Genomic DNA, 22,385 nt, shown 5'->3' on the forward strand with positions numbered 1-22,385 from the left:
ATAAACCTGAGCCTCATTCAAAGAGGTATTTCATTTTCCGCCCAATCAGGATAAGGGTACAAACCTGAGCCTCATTCAATGAGGTATTTCACTTCCCACCCGATCAGGTTAAGGGTACAAACTTGAATCTCATTTCAATGAGATATTTCATTCCCCAATCAGGTTAAGGGTAAAACCTGAGCTTCGTTCTATACGAAGCATTTTCTGTCTCATCCAGGTTAAGGGCAAAAACCTGAACTTCACACTCACAGAACAAATCTTTTCTCTTTATTCTCCATTTCATATCTACCATCTTCCTCGGGCTAATTTCTTCATACCCAGTCAGATCCTTCTAATTGGGGCTTTTTTTTTATATGTAGCCCAAATTTGGAGTGTTTTTCTTTGCCACTAAGCTCGACCACGAGCCGACTTAGTAGCAAAGAGGGACGTCTGTAAACACCCCAAATTTTCACTCACCTTCTTGACATCTCCACCAATCATCACATTTCAGTTCTCCTGAAGCAATGAAGGGCAAAATGGTTATTTTCTGAGATTGAACCTTGCAGAAAGTCCTAAATTCCATTCTTGAGCCTCAAAATTTCTATATTTAGGTTCAGAAACATTTTCAAGCTGCAAATTTTCAAAATCCTATTCCTGACAAGAAGTTAGAATTTTCAATTCTAGATTCAGAATGACATTTCATAGAACATGTCTTTGCATAGCATTGCATGAACACTTTGCATCATTTCACTGCATAGCATGTCATTTTGAGTTCCAGAACTCCTGATTTTAAAAATTGTCAAGCCAGATTTGATTTTTAAACTTTTCAAAATTGATTTTTAAAACCCTGGGTCTTCAAAATTACCAATTTTTCTCATTTTACCCCCAAGACTCCGAATTACAAAAGTTTTTTCAAGAAAACAATCTGGATATTTTGATATTGGTTTTTAAAATTTCGTCAGGACACAATTTTAAAGATTTTATCTCAAAAATTTTTGCAAAAAGATTTCAAATCTCTTTACAATTTTTTTTACATTTACTTTATCCATATTTTTACCCTGAAAAACCAATTTTTTCCAAATTCTTGAAAACAAACAAAGTTTTATCTCGTATTATAAAAATACCAAAAAAAAATTTATTTCTTCTGTTTTTATTTTCAAATAAATGGAGCGGGACCCGCCTTTGAACTAGCATCACACTCAGATTCTTAGGTAAGTTTCTTATTTTCAAGCGGGACCCACCCAGAGATGGCACCAATTTTGTAAATTCCTCTTCTTTTTGTTTTTATTTTTTTATGTTATAAATGGTTCGTGGGCCCACACACATGTGGCGCCCCACTTGAAAAAAAAAAACCAAAATAAAACTTCATTTTTCAAAAGGATTTTAAAGACTGGCTGATGTGGCATTCTTTTAAAAAATCTCCCATTTATTCTTTTTTATTCATTTTTTTGTTGTTTTTAATAAGCAGCCTCACGCCACAGCCAAACTTTTCAAAAAAAAATATTCATTTTACCTAAAACTTAGGTAAATGAAATGAAATTTTTGAAAAACATAAGATGCGCCCCTTTTGAAAACGGCAGATTTTCAAATATCGGTTTCAAAGTTTCAAAAACCATAACGGAAAAAAAAGGAAAGAAAACTGTGTTTTTTAGAAAGAGGCTGAAGGTCTTTAAAAGACCCAACTATTGATCGAGAGAAGGGGGAGGCCGATTGAGGGTTTTCTTTGGTTCTGATTGCAGGGGATTCACAAGGGTGAAAGCTATTTTCATTCAGCCATTTTTCTTTCAGCCAGAGAGAAGAGGAGCATCTGTGATTTCTTTAGAAAGGGATCCGATTTCTTGGAGGCCGATCTGCATTTTTTTTTCTCTGAACCCAATCTCTCCATTGCTTTTCTTTTTTGTTTTGCTCTTCTATCAGGACCCAGAGGCATCATCAGCCATTTCTCAGGATCGCCCCTTTTCCCATCAGCTGGCAGGAAGCTGACTGCATCTCCTTCCCTTTTTCGCTGGAATTCTTTTTTTGTCCTCTGCTTCCTTCCTTCCAGCAGAAGAAGAAATCACGACTTTAGCAAACCTTGAGGCTTTTAAAAGGTGACATCTGAAAGGCCTCCAAGCTGCAAACCCAAAGAGGAATCGACTCCTCTGGTTCAAGGTGAGCCATACCCCTTTTGATTGGTGCTATTTCCCCTTTCCCTATTCCGTTTTTTCTTTGGTTTTCACTTTGTTTCACTCCTTATTTCCATGATTCACCCCAAAACGCAGTACAGTATCCTTAAGCTACCAATAGTAGCATCGATGTTACATGCTTTGCCACAATATCAATGGCCTATTGCAGCTGAGGCCAACATATATCATACGATTCACCCTTTGCTCTTATTTGCAAATTTTTTTTTTCTCAGCTTTTGGTTTAAAGGTTTATCATCTTGCTTAGGCGGGTTTTGTGTAGGAATCCAACTGCTTTAGTCTGTAGGTGATAGCATTCTTGGTAATGGTTTGATAATCTTGTTTCTAAAATGTTTTGAACATTATTTCCTCATGTTTTATTTCTGCATTTTACTGATTTTCTGCATATCGGGTGGGTATATTTCTCACCTTGTTCATCAGAAATACAACACTGTGTACATTGAACTGCCAATGGTAGCATTAGTGTTACATATCCTGTAACAATATCAACGTCCCATTCTGTTTGAGGTTACAAATCTAGGTGGTTGTCTCATTTTTTTTTAGTCTAACGATAGTTATGCTGTTTGAATGTCTCCAGTTATGATAATTTTCATTTTCTTCTTGCAGTGTTGGTAAAAGTTTACATAGCTCTGATGTCTAATCATGTTTCCTGTTTTCATAAGCCTACCCTCTCTGCTATGTCATTTGCATCCTGTACCTAATCATCAAAAGAAAATAAAGTTTTTTTTTCTGTATATCATCTCAGCATGTTCTGCATCCTTGTATGCCATTTTTTTTGTTTTTCATAAAATTCATCCTATTTTGTAATGATCAAGGTACAAAATTCATGTCATTCTGTTTTGTTATTTTGTTTGGAAGGGTATAGAAATTCGGTCCCTTTGGTCATTCCATTCATAGGTGCATCATCCATACGTTTACTATCCCTGTCATCACTCCCATTTTGATTACAGTAGTCATGAAACAGTAGGTAGAAGGAAAGGCCTGTTTTACAAGGTAAATCTGTTATATTTTTTTTTTCAGCTACGTACATAAGTGTTGGAGCTCTCAATAGGGCAAAATGTTTCTAGTTTGTTAAACCCTCTCAAAACAGTTTATGAGGATCTATTTTAGAGTTGGTAAGTTATTTGAGTATATTCTGCAGTCACCTGTACAGCCACCAATGGCTTTCTCATTTGTATATTATCATTCATTTGCTATAGTCATTTCAATGTCTATATACCTTTCCCCTTTAAGCCATACATATGCTGTCCCTGCATATTCATTATCCATCATCTACCTGCAGCATACCTATCATTGTTAGTTTATTAAAATTCTGTAGGTTTTGGCATGTTAACCTGGGTCTTCTTCAGCATATATGAGTTATACCCTGCAGCTTCTTGGTATTTTGTTAAACTCTTATCCATTGAAGGGCTGCTGTACATTTATTTATCACTGCTCCCCTGGTATATCCATGTTCATGTTAATATTTGCTGTTATGTAACCCTCAGCTATAACCATTCTACCTCCTGTGCGTTTCACCTATAGTATCATATCACCTATTATCTTCATAGCCGTAACCTCCTCACCAGTGCCCATTACACCTTGCATCATGCAATCACATACTTCACTCCCAGCTGCACTCTTTCACCTTTTGTTACACAAACCTATCACCCTTCACAGCTACCACTTACAGTAGCACCTTTGTATCCATGCCCATCCTCTTTTCTGCAGGTACCTAGTCTTGATAATTAGCCATATTCATGAATGTATATATCAATATCCATTCATGATTTCTGGACCATCTTTGGCATGTTTTTTTATTGATATACAGGGAAGCTTCATGCTAAATTTTGCTGAAAAACTGTTTATAATTTGAGAATTATGACTTCGCAAAGTCATGTACAGAAATTGTATATATCCTGTATTTTCTGATTTATGCATTACCCATGAAATTTCAATTACAATATGTATTTTTTCATTATATGTATACATATATATATATATATATATATATATATATATATATATATATATATATATATATATATATATATATACGGATATCTTCATGTGCATTTGCTTTCACATACAAACATTTATGTAAATATTTTTCTTTTTCTTTTTTTAAATACACCTTCATTATCACATGTCATTTAGCACAAATTTTAGCATTTAGATATATATATATATATCTCTTCGTTGTACATATTCTATATATGCCCATTTCCTTGGGTATCTTGTATATCCATTCCTTGTACTAATTCTCATTTTGCAGGAAAATCTGGAGGATGCTGATTCTTTTATACTATGTATTTTTTTTTATTTCATTTATTTTTATTCATGTAAGAGATGTAATAATCAAACTTGGAATAATATTTACTTTTACTACTTAGATTAGGATGCATCTCATGTAGTTTGATTCCTGCAATATCCTGATTCTATGATTCATATATCTCATTTTGCAAAATCACCATGGATGTACACGAATGGCACGTGCACCAACTCATAGAGAGTTGATGAACTCGGTGGAGTCCATATTTACCGCCCTAGTCGGAATATGGACAAGACCCAGATCCATCATTTTTCTACTAGTCACACCGAGCCTACACTCTTAGGCTATCTTCAACAATGCGCATCATATTTCTAGTTTTGCAAAATATTGTGAATTAACTCAATTAAACTCTGAACATATTCATGGCCACATTCAGAATATGTGAAGAATTTACTTTGATTTAATACATATTTTTTTCAACAAATTTCTCAAAAAAAAAATCTTTTCAATGTACATTTATTCATTCAAATCATCTGCATCATGGCATCATCTTCTTTTCTCATGATTTTCTCAAAAAAAATTCACTCCATGGATATCGATTCCTCAAGAAACTATGAAGAATTTCGAAGTTGAATCTCCCAAGTCAAAGTTTCCCCGTGATTTTCCCTGAAAATGTTATTTTCTTAAGATTCATTTTCAAAAGAAATTTCTCATTTTCCTCAGGAATTAAAATCGATTTTCAGATATTTCAAGGACAATATTCTCAGGATTTCAATTTCCTAAGTTCTGATTTTCTTCCTCCAAAAAGGTTTCCAATGAATTTCAATCGTTTTCCAAAGAAAATTTTCAAAATCAGAGTTGTCCTGATGAAGGCTTTCTTTTTCAAATATTCATTTTTTCTCAAGAATCCTCTCCATTTTCCCAGGATTTTCACCCATTCATGATTTTCCCAAAACTTCATAAACTTTCTGGTGATTTCCAAATCCTTTCATCTGAGTTTCCTGAGAGATTGATTTCCATTTTTTTTCTAAGAACTGCTTTTCAACTCCAAATGTTTTCTAAGCATACATCATATTTTTTCAACTTACATTTTAGAAAATCTCATAGCACATTCCTGAATTCTCTGTGCATTTAGTTTAAAACACAATTTTATGATTTAACTAAGTCAAGCACATTTTGGTCCTTGGTTCGATTACCCCTGTCAAAAGCGGTAGGAACGGTTGAACCTCGTACCGACAGGTCGAGCCCCATCCCATGGATTTTTCTACTATTTTCAAAATGAAGGCGAGTATTTCAAAACAATTTCCAAAATCCGGTCAAGTTTGACTCGCGAAAGCATTTTCCTCTCTCTGCCGCAAGGGAAGGGAAGGGAAGGGAAGACGGGAAAAATTTTGCGACGATAACACATCCCAGAGTCCTAATCTAGCCAGGAGTCTGTTCTAGAGTATGTTTTTACTTCCATTTTTACTCTTTTTCATTTGTTTTTCAAAAATTAGGTCATTTTGTAGAGTTCTAGTTTATTCAAAACTCTATTTCAGAGCTTCAGTTGAGTTAGGACTCTAACCCTGACTGCATTTTCTGCCTTATTTTACCATTTTTGATAAAATCTTTCAAAAAACTCCTTCATTTGGCTTTTAAAATCCAAAATCTTAGAGTCCTAATTGGTTCAGGACTCTGGCACAAAGTTTCAGTTTGCTTAGAACTCTATTTTCAAAACTTTGAATTTCAACTGTTGATTTTAGCCCCTTTTCAAAGTCATTTTCAGTCTTTGTTTCAAGTTTTTCAAAACCTGGTGTGTGGTCCACTCAGTTGGCGCCATATTCAGAGGAGTTCTGACCAAGTCATGACTCTGTGTCCTTTCAAAACTTTCAATCTCAAAGTCTACTTTTGAATATCTTTTGAAAAAACTCTCAATTTCAAGTTTTAAAATCATTTTTTGAAAATTCAAGTGAGGCCCACTCTAGGTGGCACCACATTTGTAAAAGTCAGGGTTAGACTAGGATTAGTCAATGTCCTACCTAGGTTAGATGTCTAGGTGAGTCAAAATTTAATTTTAAAAACCCTTATTTTCACTCTAGTTTCTAACTTTGATTTTAAAGTTTTAAAAATTAGGCTTTCTGAAAAATCCAAATGACGCCACATTTGGGGTCTTTAGGTCAATTAGAGGTCTAATTAGGAGTCTTAAGTTAGTTAGGGACTTAATTATAAATGTCAAGAGTCAAATCCAATTAGGAAAAATCGTCCCCCACTAATTGTTTGAGATAGAGTTTTAAAAGGGACAAAATTGGAATTAATTAGCAATCTTTTTAACCTAATTTTTTTCTATTTAAAGAGGCTAGAAGAGAGGTCGACCCATATCCCTTTTTTTGCTGTTTCTTGGAGATTCTCTCTCCTCCCAGCTGCCTCCTCCATTGCTGCACCATCCAAGGTAGGATTCCTTAGTGATTTTTGATAGTTTTATTATTTTTTTATGATTTTTCATGAGATTTCACCATGGAAACCATTGTGTTCATGGATTCAACCATGATTTTTGACCAAGAACCCTCAAGCTCAATCCAAGAAGGTGATCTAACCTTATTTCATGCTGTTTTCCATGATTCTAATCCATTAGAATCGTTTATGATATTGTTTTTCATGTTCTTAACCAAGAAAACATGAGATTTATCCGTTAAATGGATTAAATCCATGATTTCAAAGGTAAAAATTAATTCCAGACTTGGATTTCCTGTTTTATTTTTATTTTTTAGCATATTAATGTTTATTACATGTGTTCCAGCACTGAAATCATATTCGTTTTACTGTTTAGATATTTTTATGGTTTTGTTTTATTGATTAAATCATGTTTTTTTTAGGGTTTCTTAGATTTATATATATTTTCATCTTGGATCCATAGAAAGCATGTTAGTTTGTATTTAAATATTTGTTAGAAATTGCTGATTTTTTTATATGTGATGCACGGATATGTTATTGAGTTTCTGTAAAAAAATCAGATGTTTTGGGATTCGGAAACTCTGTTAATAAAATATAAAGTCAAATCGGGATTTCTGTTGATTAAAATCATTGTTTAAATTCAAGCATAACTTGCAGATGCATTATTTTTTTCATCCGATATTCGATTCAAGATCCATAAAATGCAATGACTTTGTATTGATGTAAGCTAGTTACTATAAAATTTTCATATTTTTTTCCTTTGTTTGGTATTTTTCCTCTGTTAGAAAGTCGGATCCATATTTTAAAATACATTATGATTTATCAAAACTCTAATCTGACTTGTACTGATCATAGATCTTCAACTGAAGATTCGATTCATGATTTGTAAAAGGGAAAGTTTATTATTTTTCTGTCTACTATTCACTTATGAAATTTCAAAATTTTTTGATTAAGTCTGCTATTTATTTCTGTATTTATAACTGGAAGTACCTCTTTTGATCAATTTTATATTCGTTATATTTAAGTCCACATTGCTGGATGGATATCTCCCTCATCGGAGATGATTTTTTTGATCTGTAAAAAAGAGATTCTCTGTTTTTATGCCTAGTTTACCTCTGTAAAATTTCAGGAATTTTCATGGTGTTTTGACCTCTAATTCGAGTCTAACAATGAAATAGGTACAGATCCATAGGCAAAAGTAGCAAATTTTATGATTTTATGCAAATTCTGAATTAAAATTTTTGTCAAAATTAAATTTTTCTGTTTTTAATTCAATTATAGGGTTACAAGGATTACGCATGCCAATTTTTATGAATTTTGGATATCGTTTGGTGCTTGAATTAATCAAATTGCGAAACAGGGTACCCGTAGGATCCCAAAACACTGTTTAAATCATGATTTTCATGATATTTCTTGATTTTCGTGTATAAGTTCATGTTTTTAGGGTTTGTTCATGTTTAGACTCATATTAGGATATTTCATGATCAATTTTGTGTTTATTTGACTTCATTTAAACCCTAAACCCAAAGTTTTTACCAAAATATTTTTTGAAAACCCTGATTTCAAGGCCATAGTCTTGCTATCAGGGGTATTTTGGTCATTTACCCAATTTCAAAATCCCTAACCTAGATTTTCTTATTTTTGATTATGTCATATCATATTGTGTTTGATTTATTTTCATTTGAGTTCCAAAACCCCATTTTTATAAAATATCTTTCTGAAAAACCCTGGTTTCAAGGCCATAGTCTTGCTATCAGGGGTATTTTGGTCATTTTGACCCCAATTTCGAATTTTCAAATATCATTTTCATATTTTTTCAACTTTATTTCTTATTTCATTATGTTTATCTAAGGGAATCACAAAAAAAGGCTTATATCAAGCAAAATCCAGTAATTTCTAGATATTACTGGATAAATCTAGAAAAGCCAACATATCTTCACTAACAAGTTTTCTAGTTGTGCAGGAACCTTCAAGAAGAAGATTTTACTTTATCTTTCTTTATTCAATTCAATGTAAAATCAAATGTAATATTTGGAATAAGATTTACATTTTCTACTTAGAATAGGATGCATTGCATATAGTTTAATTCTGCAAATTTCAATATCTGATGAATGTATAATTCATGCATATTCTTTACAAATTCACCATGGTCTACACGAATGGCACGTGCACTAGCTCTTAGGGAGTTGACAAACTCGATGGAATTCGTATTTATGACCATAGTCAGAATACGAATGAGACCCAGATTTGTGATTTTTGTATTTGCCACATCCAGCCTACACTCTTAGGCTAACTTCAAAATGCACTGCATTTCTCAAAAATACAAAAAAAAAATCTCAATTCCTCAAAATCAAGTCTTTCAAATCCATATTCATTCATTTAAATTTGAAAATTCCAATTCCATTCCAGAGAAATCGATTTTCTCAAAAAAATTTAAGTCTTATTCAGAAATTGATTTTCTCAAAACTCTGAGCTTTCAAATGATATTTCAAGTATTTTTCAAATTTCAAAATTCGATTTTTCAAGTTATATATTCAATTTCAAAGTTTGAATTCAGAAAAATCAAGTTTTTTCAAAGTTATTTGAAATTCCTTAGAAATCGATTTTCACAAAACCTCTAGATTCTTCAGAAATCGATTTTCATTTTCGTAGAAACATTCTCTCAATCATGATTCACGATTTTCAAAGGGGTTTTTTTCCAAGAATTTTCCAAGTATTTCAATCTTTGAAGCAAACATCATGTTTTCAACCTGCATTTTCAGAAATTCATAGCACATGCCTGATTCTTTGTGCATTTAGGAAATAGAACATGAATTAGAAAAGTTGAACAATGCTAAGCACACAATTGATCCTTGGTTTAATTACCCCTGGTAAAGGCGCCAGGAACGGTTGAACCTCGTACCGACAGGCGAGTCCCATTCTTCAGAATTATCCTGCATTTTAAAATGGAGGCGAGTTATTTTCAAAAACTTTTTCAAAGGTCAGTTTAACTTGCAAAAGTTAAATTTTGCGATGATAACAAGACTTTAAAATCTGGAATTCAATCCCCTTTAAAAATTCCATCTCAAATTCAAATTCTAGATCCAAAATCAAAATCAAAGTTCATTCTGACTTTGAAAAATCATTTTTTCTCTAAAATGTCTATCTCAGTTTCAAAATCTCCCCTTTTCATCATCTCTTCAAATTCAAGATTTATTTTCAAGTCTCTGATTATTCCAAGAATTAGAACTTCAAAGCCTTCTTCCAGATCTATCTCAAAATTCTGAGTTGAATTCAAAATCTAACTTTTTCAAACCAATTTCAAACCTTTGAACCATTTCTTCAATCCATTATCAAATCTATCTCAAAATCACTTGGAAAATCCTAAAATTTCTAAACTATTTTCTCAAAAGCATACATCTTTGCATTGCACAAGTATGATTTTTTGTGCATTTAGACTTAGAATAAATTCTTAGACAATACTTAGGCAAAGCAAAAGGCATAAATTTGATTCTTGATTCGATTACTCCTGGTAAAGGCTCCAGGAATGGTCGAACCTCGTACCGAAGAGCGAATCCCGTCTCTCCATTTTCCCACAAATTTTCAAAACGGAGGTGAGTAATTTTTAAATATTTTCAAAATTAAGGTCAAGTGAGACCTTTGCAAAAGAGTTCCTCTCTCTTTCTTTCTTTTCTCATCTCTCTTATTTTCTGTCTTTTATTCTTCTTCAAAAAGGGAATAGAGGCTAGAAAGGAAAAGAGAAGGAAAAAGAGAGAAACAAGTGAAAAAAATTTGCAATGATCACAAGAGTTGGCGACCATGATGGGACTCGTCTTCATCCGATCGAATTTGTGTCTTTCGTTTTGCTTTGATATTATCTAAGTCTTTATTCTACAAATGTCAACTTCATTTCCATACAAACCTTAGGAGCCTAGACTTTGTCCTAGCTGACATAATGCATATAGAATTTAGGTATGGTTTGGTACGACCATATTGAGGAGATTTATGCATGCTCACTTAGACTTAGGTCTGAAATACAACTCTCCTCAATTCTAGGGATTGGATGCAAACAATGTATGCAAGTGTATGCTTCTCTTTATTTAAATTCTATCTCTTTAGGACTTGCATTAGAACCATCTGATTTGTTGCATGTTGAACATGTTTTCGAAAACATCCCTACCTATATTGTCTCGGTCTTCACATTGCTGGGCTGTCTCACTGAACCATAGTTCGGGAGAGAGCCTCACAACTGGACCACTTATTTGGGTTAGCGCCCCCCTACCACGTACCTAAGGGCCATAGTCTGAGGTATATCGATAGGTGCTCAAGGATGTTGGGAAGCCATTACCTTAGAACCGGAGAATTATTTCTATGCCATGTACTTCAAGCTTCGGCTTGAGTATATTGGCATATCTTGATTGAAATCAGATGATCTGAACCATAGAGTTAGGATTAAGAACCTACAAGCCATTTCAAATATTGCATTTAGAGTCAGCCTTTAGGGAGTGTTATATGCACATCCTTGTTTGTACAGCTGTGATTATGCGATGTTTCATTGTATTATCCTATATATATCAAACCTTTTTTCCAAACCCTGGGTATATTATTCAAAATTTTCTCTTATTTTCAGAAACCCAGGTGTATATTTTCTCTATCTACATTCTTTTTCTTTTAGATCAAATTTTCTTCAAAACCCTGGAAATCCTTTTTCTAAATTCCCTCGATCTTTCAAAATTTACAGGATTTGTGTCTATTTTCTTTTCTTCAAACGTCTATCCATAAGTCCCGCATTCTATCTAATCTTCTTCATTCCTCTTTGCCCCAGTATTATTTCGATGGCATCCAATTCCCTCAATGTTGTCTTTCCCAAAGATCATATCGTCTATCAGATAAGGGATAGATCCCCAGATCATCGGGTTATCCAAACTCATTCCTTCTTCCCCCAATGGTATTATTCTTGGTTCGCTACCTTCTCACGTATATTCCCAGACCACTTAGATGATTATGGATTGAAGATGGCATCGACAATAGGCAAGCGGACCATTAATGAAAGCCTGATTCAAGCTATGGCAGAGCGGTGGAATCCACGTGTAAGATCTGCAAAATTTTCTGAAGAATTCACTGTTTGCATAGAGTTAAGGTGTATACCTTCGTATGTTTATGAGGTTGTAGCACGAAATTAATATAATTTGATTATGCTTTGTGTTTCAGTTCATTATGCGCGCCACCCGAAATCATGTAAGTACAATATATGAGTAAGAAGAGCTTAATTCTGGACAAATTAACTTCTGAAAATTTAAGGGTAAGTTTATAATGTATGTATTTAGTTTGTCCCTAAATTTGGGACCTATACGACGAAAAAACCCCGTCAGTGCATGTGAATTACGAGAATTGTGAGTCGTAACGAGCGTATTTCTTGTAAACAAAGGGAAATTTCTTAAAGAAGCTTTGAACATTTCATGTCAATTAAGATTATGAAAATGAGTATATGATTTATTGAAGTCAAATTTTAGTTTAAAATCATTAAATGAGCTTTTGTTTTCATTATTTAATTATCGTTTTGGATTTGGATCTGCTAGAGGTGACCCAAACCCATGTGTCACCCCTCTAGTGGATGTTTTTGACCTTGGTGGACCAGCTGGTCAATAGTTGACCAGCTGAGTGGTGGCATCCTTGTAAAGGAATGCATTGCTTGAAAAGGGAGGGCCACTATTGGCCAAGCCCTTGGTTCAAGGCCTCATGATGAGGCTTAAAGCTTCATCATGAGGGGCGTCTTTCCAAGAGAGAAAGGCATGGGGCTGCGCCCCATGGCCTTTTGGCAATTCCTTTAAACCTTTTCAAATGCAAAAAAACGGTTGGCTGGAAAGGGCGGCAGCCTTGGGGCTCCCCTTGCAATTTCTCAAAACTTTAATGTCAACTTTAAAACCCCTTGAATGGTGTTTTAGAAAGAGAGTTTAAATCATTTCAAATAATAGGTTTTGATTGGCCTTGTGGGCGGCCATGGAGGGGAGTGTTTCACCCCAGCCCTCCATCTTCCCTCAATTAATCCCAGTCCTACATTTTCAAAGCCCTAGGTACATAATCCTTAGAGAAAGGAGGAGAGCCCTAGTGCGCGATTTTCCCTTTCTCTCTCCTCTCTTGCTCTTCTCTCTCTCCTTCACTCCCTCTCCTTCTCCTCTCACCCTCCCAAAAACCGTGGGTGTGTGAGTGTGGGTGCCAAGCACCATTCATGTAGAAGCTCCCCAACCTCTCAACCGGAGCTTCCTCTCCATCGTTTTGAAAGCCTCGAAGGTGAGATTTCGACCATTTTTCCATTCCCATGTCTTCTTGTTTTCGTTAAAAGATGAATACGTGGTTCTTTCCTTCGTAATGACATGAAACCGAACTCCTAGTATGCATTTTATGTTATGCATATAGGTTTTCTTTCGGTGGATTAGATGTACAGTAACTTGTGTTGCATGTTTAGGTTACGATTTTGGGAATGCTCATCCTTTTCTCTTTCTTTGTTTTGAAGTTTGGATTAATTGCCTTCTTCATTTGACGTTTTGGTGGCATGGGTGTGGTCTGCTCGGTTGCAGCCACCACTCACGGTGGGGAAGGTAGCAACAACGCTGCCATCCTTGTGTTTGTAGTTGGTGGTTCGGGCTTGCACTTAGCCGAACTCGCCATTCCCTTCTCTCTCTCGGTTTTGTCTCAGTCTGAACCAAGTTGGTTCAGACTGGACATTGGCACCCCAGGTCTGAGCATAGGCTCAGACCAGCTGGGGTGGCCTTTGGTGTGCCCAGGTCACGCCGAGTGCTGGAAGAGCACTCGAGTGGTCTGGTTGCGCTGGCGCCCTTATAGCGCTGGCCCTCTTATGGCAGGCGCAGGCTACAGCGCCCTGCACCTTTTTGTTTGGTGCGACCCGCACCCCTGCTAGTCTGGACACCGCTGTCCAGGCCAGTGCTCAGGACCCCCGCGTTGGACCAGGTCTATAGCAGGCCCGAGTCAAATGGCTGCAGCACCTGAACCGAATCCGGTTCAAGTGGTGCGCTTAGGTGTTGCATGCAGGCAAGTCTGGACTGTCGGCTTTCTGGGGAACATCTGGTCCATTGGCATGGGTCTGGACCTTTGTCCAGACCAGTGGGCTGTGTGACCTGCAGGGAAGCAGTACCCAGTATGGATAGTGTATGGTGATTACATTGGATTGTTGCGAATGCCAGTTCAGGCAGGTCTGGACCGAATGTCCAGACTTGCCACCGAATTTTTAGGGACCCCATGGTCTAGCTGCTTGGGTCTGGACCCTTGTCCAGCCCAGTGGGCCGCTAAGATTCGCGTGGCTGCAGCACTTTTGTGGAGCTTTCGGGAAGCCTCACTCCCGAGTTGCACCTAGAGGTGCGGCTGCGACTCTTTGACTATAATTGGGTTAGAGTGTGTTGCAGTTTTGGGGCCAAGGTGTGGCCTTAGTTGCAACCAGTATATGGGGTTGCTGCAGCGAATAGGGGCAGCATGTTGCCGGACCCCATTCTCGCAATTTTATGGTTTTTCACGTATCATGGCCTAAATGACCGTTTTGATAGTAGCACGTCTCAATTACGCGACAAATGTTGTCATATCACCCCCTTAGCAAAAGATTCTCCTTGATGCCGCTATGATAGCAAAAATATATCGTTATATGTGAGCTTTTCCATACGTATGATGGCATTCCACTTATGTCATTGCGTACATTATAGTTAGCACTTTACGCAAATATGTGGTTCGCAAAATATGTAAAGCAAATTAACATTTATGAAATGAGATAATTCAATGAAAAACAAGGAACCACGTGCTTAATTGCTCTTGCACCGTATCGGAATTATGTTGGATACATTGGTTTGATGGATCGAACACTATGTCTCCCATTAAGTGTTCATAACACTTATCACTTGCACATTCCTCGACGCGCATGGCTCTTGTTGTGTAGTCATGGTATGCGAGATAACTTAGGGATAACGACATGTATGGACAACTTAGTCTTTACAGACTGTTGTGATAATTGGAAATCTTTGGCGAGTTTTGGTGTGGGTGATGGCCCCACCTCGTGAGACAAGCTTATTTATGTTAGAGATACATAGTTTTATATGTTTTTACACATCTCGTGTTTTGTTTATAGAGACGCCTTACCGTGGCTATATGTTTCTAATTGTCTCATCATGATGCACCTTGCTTCGTAATGTTACTATGCTTGTTCACGTACTTGTCGCAGAATGCACACGTCTGTTCACATACACTTGTGATTTGCTTGCATAACTCATTTATTTGTATTGAATTATGAAGCATGTTATCACTTGATTGTTATCTATTATCATTTTGTACACACTCTTATGTGAGCTTTTCCATACGTATGATGGCATTCCACTTATGTCATTGCGTACATTATAGTTATCACTTTACGCAAATATGTGGTTCGCAAAATATGTAAAGGAAATTAACATTTATGAAATGAGATAATTCAATGAAAAACAAGGAACCACGTGCTTAATTGCTCTTGCACCGTATCGGAATTATGTTGGATACATTGGTTCGATGGTTCGAACACTATGTCTCCCACTAAGTGTTGATAACACTTGTCACTTGCACATTCCTCGATGCACATGGCTCTTGTTGTGTAGTCATGGTATGCGAGATAACTTAGGGATAACGACATGTATGGACATCTTAGTCTTTTCAGACTATTGTGATAATTGGAAATCTTTGGCGAGTTTTGGTGTGGGTGATGGCCCCACCTCGTGAGACGAGCTCATTTATGTTAGAGATACATAGTTTTATATGTTTTTACACATCTCGTGTTTCGTTTCTAAAGATGCCTTACCGTGGCTATATGTTTCTAACTATCTCATCATGATGCACCTTGCTTCATAATGTTACTTTGCTTGTTCACGTACTTGTCGCAGAATGCACACGTCTATTCACATACACTTGTGATTTACTTCCATAACTCGTTTATTTGTATTGAATTATGAAGCATGCTATCACTCAATTGTTATCCATTATTGTTTCGTACACACTCCTTACCGCCTTTTTCTTGCTTATAGTTATGCATGTTCAATTATTGTAAATGAATGATAATGCTATGATTGACAAATGGATTGTTGTGGTTGATTTCTCACCAACTTGCAAGAGTACTGACCCTGTTTTATGGGGATACAGGTGTTTGCTTCTCGTGGTGCTATGGAGCTTGATGTGCGGCGAAAGACATGAACCCACACTTCTAGAACCTCGAGATCTTGGCGGTGTTTTTGTAAAGGGAATGATTGTACCATTTTGTAAAATATATTAATAAAAGATGTTTCATATCCTTGTTGTTTCACCCTGTAACCCGCCCAAAGTTTTCTACTTGTTTTCCCTTTTTGGTATTTCCGCATTTGCGCAATGTTTTAAAAAAAAAAGTTTATCCAAAAATCTAAAGGATTTTCAAAGTCTGAAAATTTGGGGCATCACACCACGTACCTGCACATTTTGGTTTCCATGGGGAGAGATGACTCTACTGATGGACGAATTCAATGATATCATGGGATTGCTAGAGCCAGCTGGTCAGCCAGATGATGTGGTCGAGTAACAATTCCTAATCAACATCAAAGGGGTAGATATTCAAGAAGCTCTAGCCAGAACAACAGGGAGCAGATCTTGGCCCCTCACTGAGATCAATGGAAATCAATTCATTGACCTGTTTGAACTCTATCGCAAGTACGGAGCATACGAGGAAGTTGACACCTTGTCCCGAGCAGCGAAAGACATAATTCATCATGCCATGGTCTTGTGCACAGTGGGATTAACATTCTTTCAGGACAGTCAGAATTTTGTTGATGTCTGAACTGTTCAGCTCTTTCGAAGGTAGGGAAACAAGCAGACCCGCCATCTTTCTGTTTCCGTGGCAGACTTAGCCTTTCTCTACCGAGGCTTGACTCACTTTTCTCTTGGAGAGACCATCTTGGTAGAAGGATGCACTTATGCTCTACAATCATGGTTCTTGCGACATGTGCCATCAAAGGACAGTTCCTTCAGGTTCAACAGTAAGAAGCCGAAGTCCGCCATTCAGTGTCGAGCTTTGATCGGGGGTCTGCATCAGGAGGAGATCATTTGGGATTACTTCAACTGACCAGAATCAGTTTCACGCTACACTTGTGCCCGTGACAAATGTTACAGATTGTTAGAGCCCTTCTTCTGTGTCGACTATCAGCCAGAGAGGTGTCTCAGACAGTTCTTGCAGTGGCAGGTTCGTGTCAACACTCGTTTCTCGACAGACAACATGCCAGAATTCAATTTGCAGTCAAATCAGTGGTCTGGGGCATACCATGTGACCAAATACACTTGAAACTCCTTCATTTCTCTTTCTGTATTTTCTGGACCCAATGTATCTACTGAATATCAAGAGTGGTGGCAAACTATATGTCCACCATTTCTTTGTCTCTGAATCTATTATCAATAAAATTTACTTTTTGTTTTACTGAAAAGCATTTTTGGCCAAATATTATTTTTAAGCATGAATGGCCATGATAGTTGTGGCGACCTTATCCCCAGCAATGGGGACATTCTTTTTATATCTTCCTCATTCTTCTTCAGTATCTTTTATCATGGTTGATGACCTCGCCTAGGTAACAAGGCACATTCTTCAGTTGTCATGAGAATGATGATGTAATTGTCACACATCTTGTGACGACCCAATCCCTGGTAATGGGATAATCCTTTTAATTGTCTACCACGTCCTCCATTCTTTTCTTAAAATCTTGTTTTAAAAAAAGCTTCTTTCGCGCTCTAACCATTCTCTTATTCTGCAGAAAGCATTGGCATTGTTAGAATGATTCAGACAAGGACTGGAAAGGAGACGGTTCCTCTGCACAACGACAGTGAAATCGAAGGAATGGACTCTCCTAAATCAGTCAGAGGAAAAAGTCAGAACAAGGAAAATGATATTGATCCCGCTATGTATGGTATGTTTCAAAAGATGATGGCCAAGATGATGTCCGAACAAGCTGAGGCCAGTCTGAAAAAGGCAGTTCCTAAGAGCAAACTGAAGAAGAAAACTGTGAAAAAGCAAGTCAGGATCATTAGAAAGAAAGTTCAGCCAGACATTACTTCTGAAGAAGAGTCAGAAGAGGAAGAGTAGTTCGTCTTCAGTCAGAATCCTCTGTGGCAGTTTATAAAGATCACTGAAGAGCCCGAATCTGTGAACAAGCCTAAGCAAGGGACTCCAGCTGAGGACCCGATGCGCGAGCAATTGAGGGAAATGACTCGAGCAATTAAAGATATTCAAGCCAAGAGTAAGGGCAAGCAGACCTACACTGACGAAGATTTTTATGATGGCCTTGACAGAGACGATGATCTGGAAAATCTTCCTCGCAAATTCCTCAAATTTGATGGAACGGGCAATCCAAAAGCTCATTTGGCCACCTTCTATACAGAATATGGCCACTTCAGAAAGGACAATAGGGATTTGTTCATTTGCTTCCCACGCAGCTTAGAGGGAATAGCAGCTAGGTGGTATGTAGACCACATCAACCCTATCGAACTACAAGAGTTTGATAAAGTAGTGAACTTGTTCATCGAGCGCTTCATGTTCAATGTTGAGGCCTCGCCCACTCTCAACCATTTGTATAATCTGAAGCAAAATGAGAACGAGAGAGCAGGAGAATTTATCCACAGGTGGAAAAGCACCTGTAACAAAATGAAGGTTCCCATTCCAGAGGAGCATGCCTTGCAAATTATCCTAAATAACTTTTCCCAGCCTCTGAAGAAACTCATCTCCACATCTCCTGCAAAATCCTTCATCAAGTTGATTGAGAGAGCCGAATGGCTCGAAGCTGGGTTATACAATGGCCTCTACGAAGGTTACTTAGTCGTCTGAGATAACCCCGAGTAGAAGAAGAAGGCACATTTCACCTATTCTACAAACATTTCAGGCAGTAGCAACGGTTCTAGCAACAAGAAAAATAAGAAAAACCGCAACAAGAACTTAGGAAGCTCTGAGAAAGCAAACTCTGCAGCCCAGAAAGGGAAATTTTTCAAGCCACAGCCTGTTCAGTCAGTGTCACAGCCTGAAGTGAAGCAGCAACTAAAGCCAAAGCACGATAGCTAGAGTTATGACAAAGAGTTCACAGCACTAGAGCAAACCCGGGAAAATGTTCTGGAATATATGTTATCAAAGGGGATGGTCAAACTCCCTAAGGTGGTTGATCCTCTAGTTGTTATGGGTAAGTGGACGGAAAAATTCTGCAAATTCCACCGAACTGTAGGACATGACACAGAGCATTGTTTTGTCCTCAAAAATATTATCCAGGATTGTATCGACAAGAATCTGTTGATCGAGGATGAGGATGAAGAGCAGCCTGAGATCCTGTCCAAGCCTTTCCCCAAACATTCAACTTTAGTCATTTCAGAACAAGCAACTTTTCTTCAAAACAGTATCCAACTATGTGCCAGCCAGGACATTCAGGATCAGCATCAGGTCTTAGTGCTGCATCAAGCACATTCTTCCACCAAGAGGGTGGATATCACTTCAATTCTCAGCAACCAGAAACCAATCAGTGAGCCAGCAAAGGTGACAGCAGAAGCCACCAAGCAGATTCCTAGGATTTCAAGGCGTTTTATCAAGCCAGCTTCAAAGAAGGGTGAAGATGCTAAATCAGTTCGAAAGCCTATCACGGCGTTGTCGAACATCTTCATTTTGGATTTGGTTCTGTGATCATTGCAAAAATTTTCCTCTTATATTCTTTTCTTCCTTCTCTTTTCGTTTCTAACCTCTATTTCTCCTTTTAAAGGGAAAATAAAAGACAAAAAAGAAGAGAGAAAAAAAAGAAAGAAAGAAGGGAGAGGAACTCTTTTGCGAGGGTCTCACTTGACCTTAGTTTTGAAAAAGATTTTAAAATTACTCACCTCTGTTTTGAAAATTTGCGGGAAAAATGGAGAGACGGGATTCACTCGTCGGTACGAGGTTCGACCGTTCCTGGCACCTTTACCAGGGGTAATCGAACCAAGGATCGAACTTATGCCTTTTTGCTTTGCTAAAACATTATCTAAGAATTTATTCTAAGTCCAAATGCACAAAGAATCATGTTTGTGCAATGCAAATGCAGAAATGTATGCTTTTGAGAAAACAATTTAGAAATTTGGGATTTTCTAAGTGATTCTAAAATAAATTTGATAATGGAGTAAAGAAATGATTCAAAGAAGGCTTTGAAATTGGTTTGAAAAGTTAGATTTTGAATCTAACTTAGAATTGAAAATAGATCTGAAAGAAGAGACTTAAAATTCCAAGTCTTGGAATAATCAGAATTTGGAAAGATAAGCCTTTAGATGAAGAGAAAAAAGAATTTAGAATTGGAATTTTGAAATGAGAATGAATTTTCAAAGTCAGAATGGACTTTGAATTTGGATCCATTTTCAAGAATCGATTTTGAAAAAAAAAATTGAATTCAGAATATAAAGCAGGAATTGATCTTGAATTTAAATTTGAGAAATAGATTTGAAATTGGCTAATGAGAATTGAAAATGAAACTGAATTATGAATCTGGAATAGAATTTTGATCTGAAATCTAGAATCCTAGATGGATTTGAATCCAAAATATGAATCCTAAATAGAATTGTATCTAAAGTCTGGAATCCAAAATGGAATTTGAATCCGAAATCTGGAATCCTGAATGGAATTGGATCCGAAGTCTAAAATCCAAAATGGAGTTGGATCCGAAGTCTTGAATCCTAAATGGAATTGGATCTGAAGTCTAGAATCCAAAATGGAGTTGGATCCGAAGTCTAAAATCCTAAATGGAATTGGATCTGAAGTCTGGAATCCAAAAAGATGGGGATTGGATTTGGAAATCTGAATCCAAGGTGGAACTGAGTTTTAAATCTAGAATCTAAGATGGAATTGGATTTTGAAAATTCAGATGAAACTTTTGAGGATGATTATGGATTTTGGAAATCCAGATTTGAATTCAAAAGTGGGTTTTAAACTTAGAGAAAGTTGAATTCAGAATCAATCTTAAAACCTTGATCTTGAATTGAGAATCAAGACTCAATCTTTGGATAGAACTTTTGAAAAATAGACTTGATTTAAAGCTTGAGATTAAATCAGAAAATGAATAAGGAATTTCAAAGTTAAATTGAACTTTGAAATTTGATCTGAGATGTTAAATTGAATTTGATTTTAAATCCTGAAAATGAATTTGGAATTTCAAAGTTGAATTGAACTTTGAAATTTGATTTGAATTAGAAATTGAATTTCAAAGATAAAATGAATTTTGTAATTTCAAAGTCAAATTGGACTTTGAAATTGAAGTTTTGAAATGAGATATAATTGAAAATAGAAAGATGAATTTGAAGTTATAAATAAGAATTGAAGTTTGATTTGAGAAGTGAAGGAGATATTTAAAGATTTATCTCAAAATCACTTGGATTTTGAAATAATATGAAAAGAATTTTGAAAATATGATGTAATTTTTTCCTAAATGATGAATGAATTAAAAGAATTTGAAATTGGGTTTTGAAAAGCATATTTCATTCTTTAAATGAATTGAAATAAGATTGAAAATATAATACATCTCTGAATATGGTTATAAAATGTATTATATAATAATCATATTTAAATTCAAATAAAGAATAAAACACATTTTTATGCCTTTATAAAATTCAAAATGAAATTAACTCTCAATATATCCTGACTATGGCCATTGATATATGTTTTGAGTTAATTTTAAGTTAAACTCTGATAAAGGAAAAAAAATATTTGGAAAACATGATGATTTTTTAAAAGAGATCCGGTGTGGATCCAGTGTTATTCCATAAAAGATGAAAATCCTAAGTTTTGTTCACACCTTGACTATGGTCATTGATGTAAATCATCAACTTAGAGTTTAATCACCTTTTATAGAATGGTGCACGTGCCATTCGTGTTCCCATTTGTGTACTTTTGAGAAATAAGGAGAAAAAATAGTATGCAACAGGCAGTTTATGAGAATCTATATGCTCATACACTCTATTCTAGACTGGGAATATAAAATTTCTCATTGATCTATTTATTACAATTTAAGAGTTGACATTGAAATAAAAAATCCTTAATCAAAGGGAGAAGATAGCATTTTCATATTTTTCCTGCAAAACAGAGTTAGTTATGAGGCAAGACACAAGATAAAAAAAAGGAAACAATGCATTGAATTAGAATGCACATGATGATGAGAAAATGCATATGCTAAGCATTAGGCCGATGAGGAAACATATATTGGGATATATTTATGATATGCTAAGTAAATGAGGAGATGGATTTAAAATACATATGAGATATATTAAGCTAATGAGAGGATGCATGTTACTAAGCATATGTGATGTTCTGCACTAATGAGAAAGTGCATATTAGAATATAATGAAGTGTTGTGAAGCAACTGTGAAATGCTGTGAGAATACACATAAGGTGCTGTGAAGAAGTGATAGTGATGTAGTAATATGCATGCAATGAGAAGATGCTATGGGTGAGTATAACAGGAAGTGAGTGGGTAAGTGAAGTGCAGAGGTGATTGTCGAAGGTGACTGATATGTGCAGTAGGTGGACTGTG

Source organism: Nuphar pumila, chromosome 1 (assembly GCF_984573655.1).
Source record: "Nuphar pumila chromosome 1, dmNupPumi1.hap1.1, whole genome shotgun sequence".
Taxonomy (NCBI): Eukaryota; Viridiplantae; Streptophyta; class Magnoliopsida; order Nymphaeales; family Nymphaeaceae; genus Nuphar; species Nuphar pumila.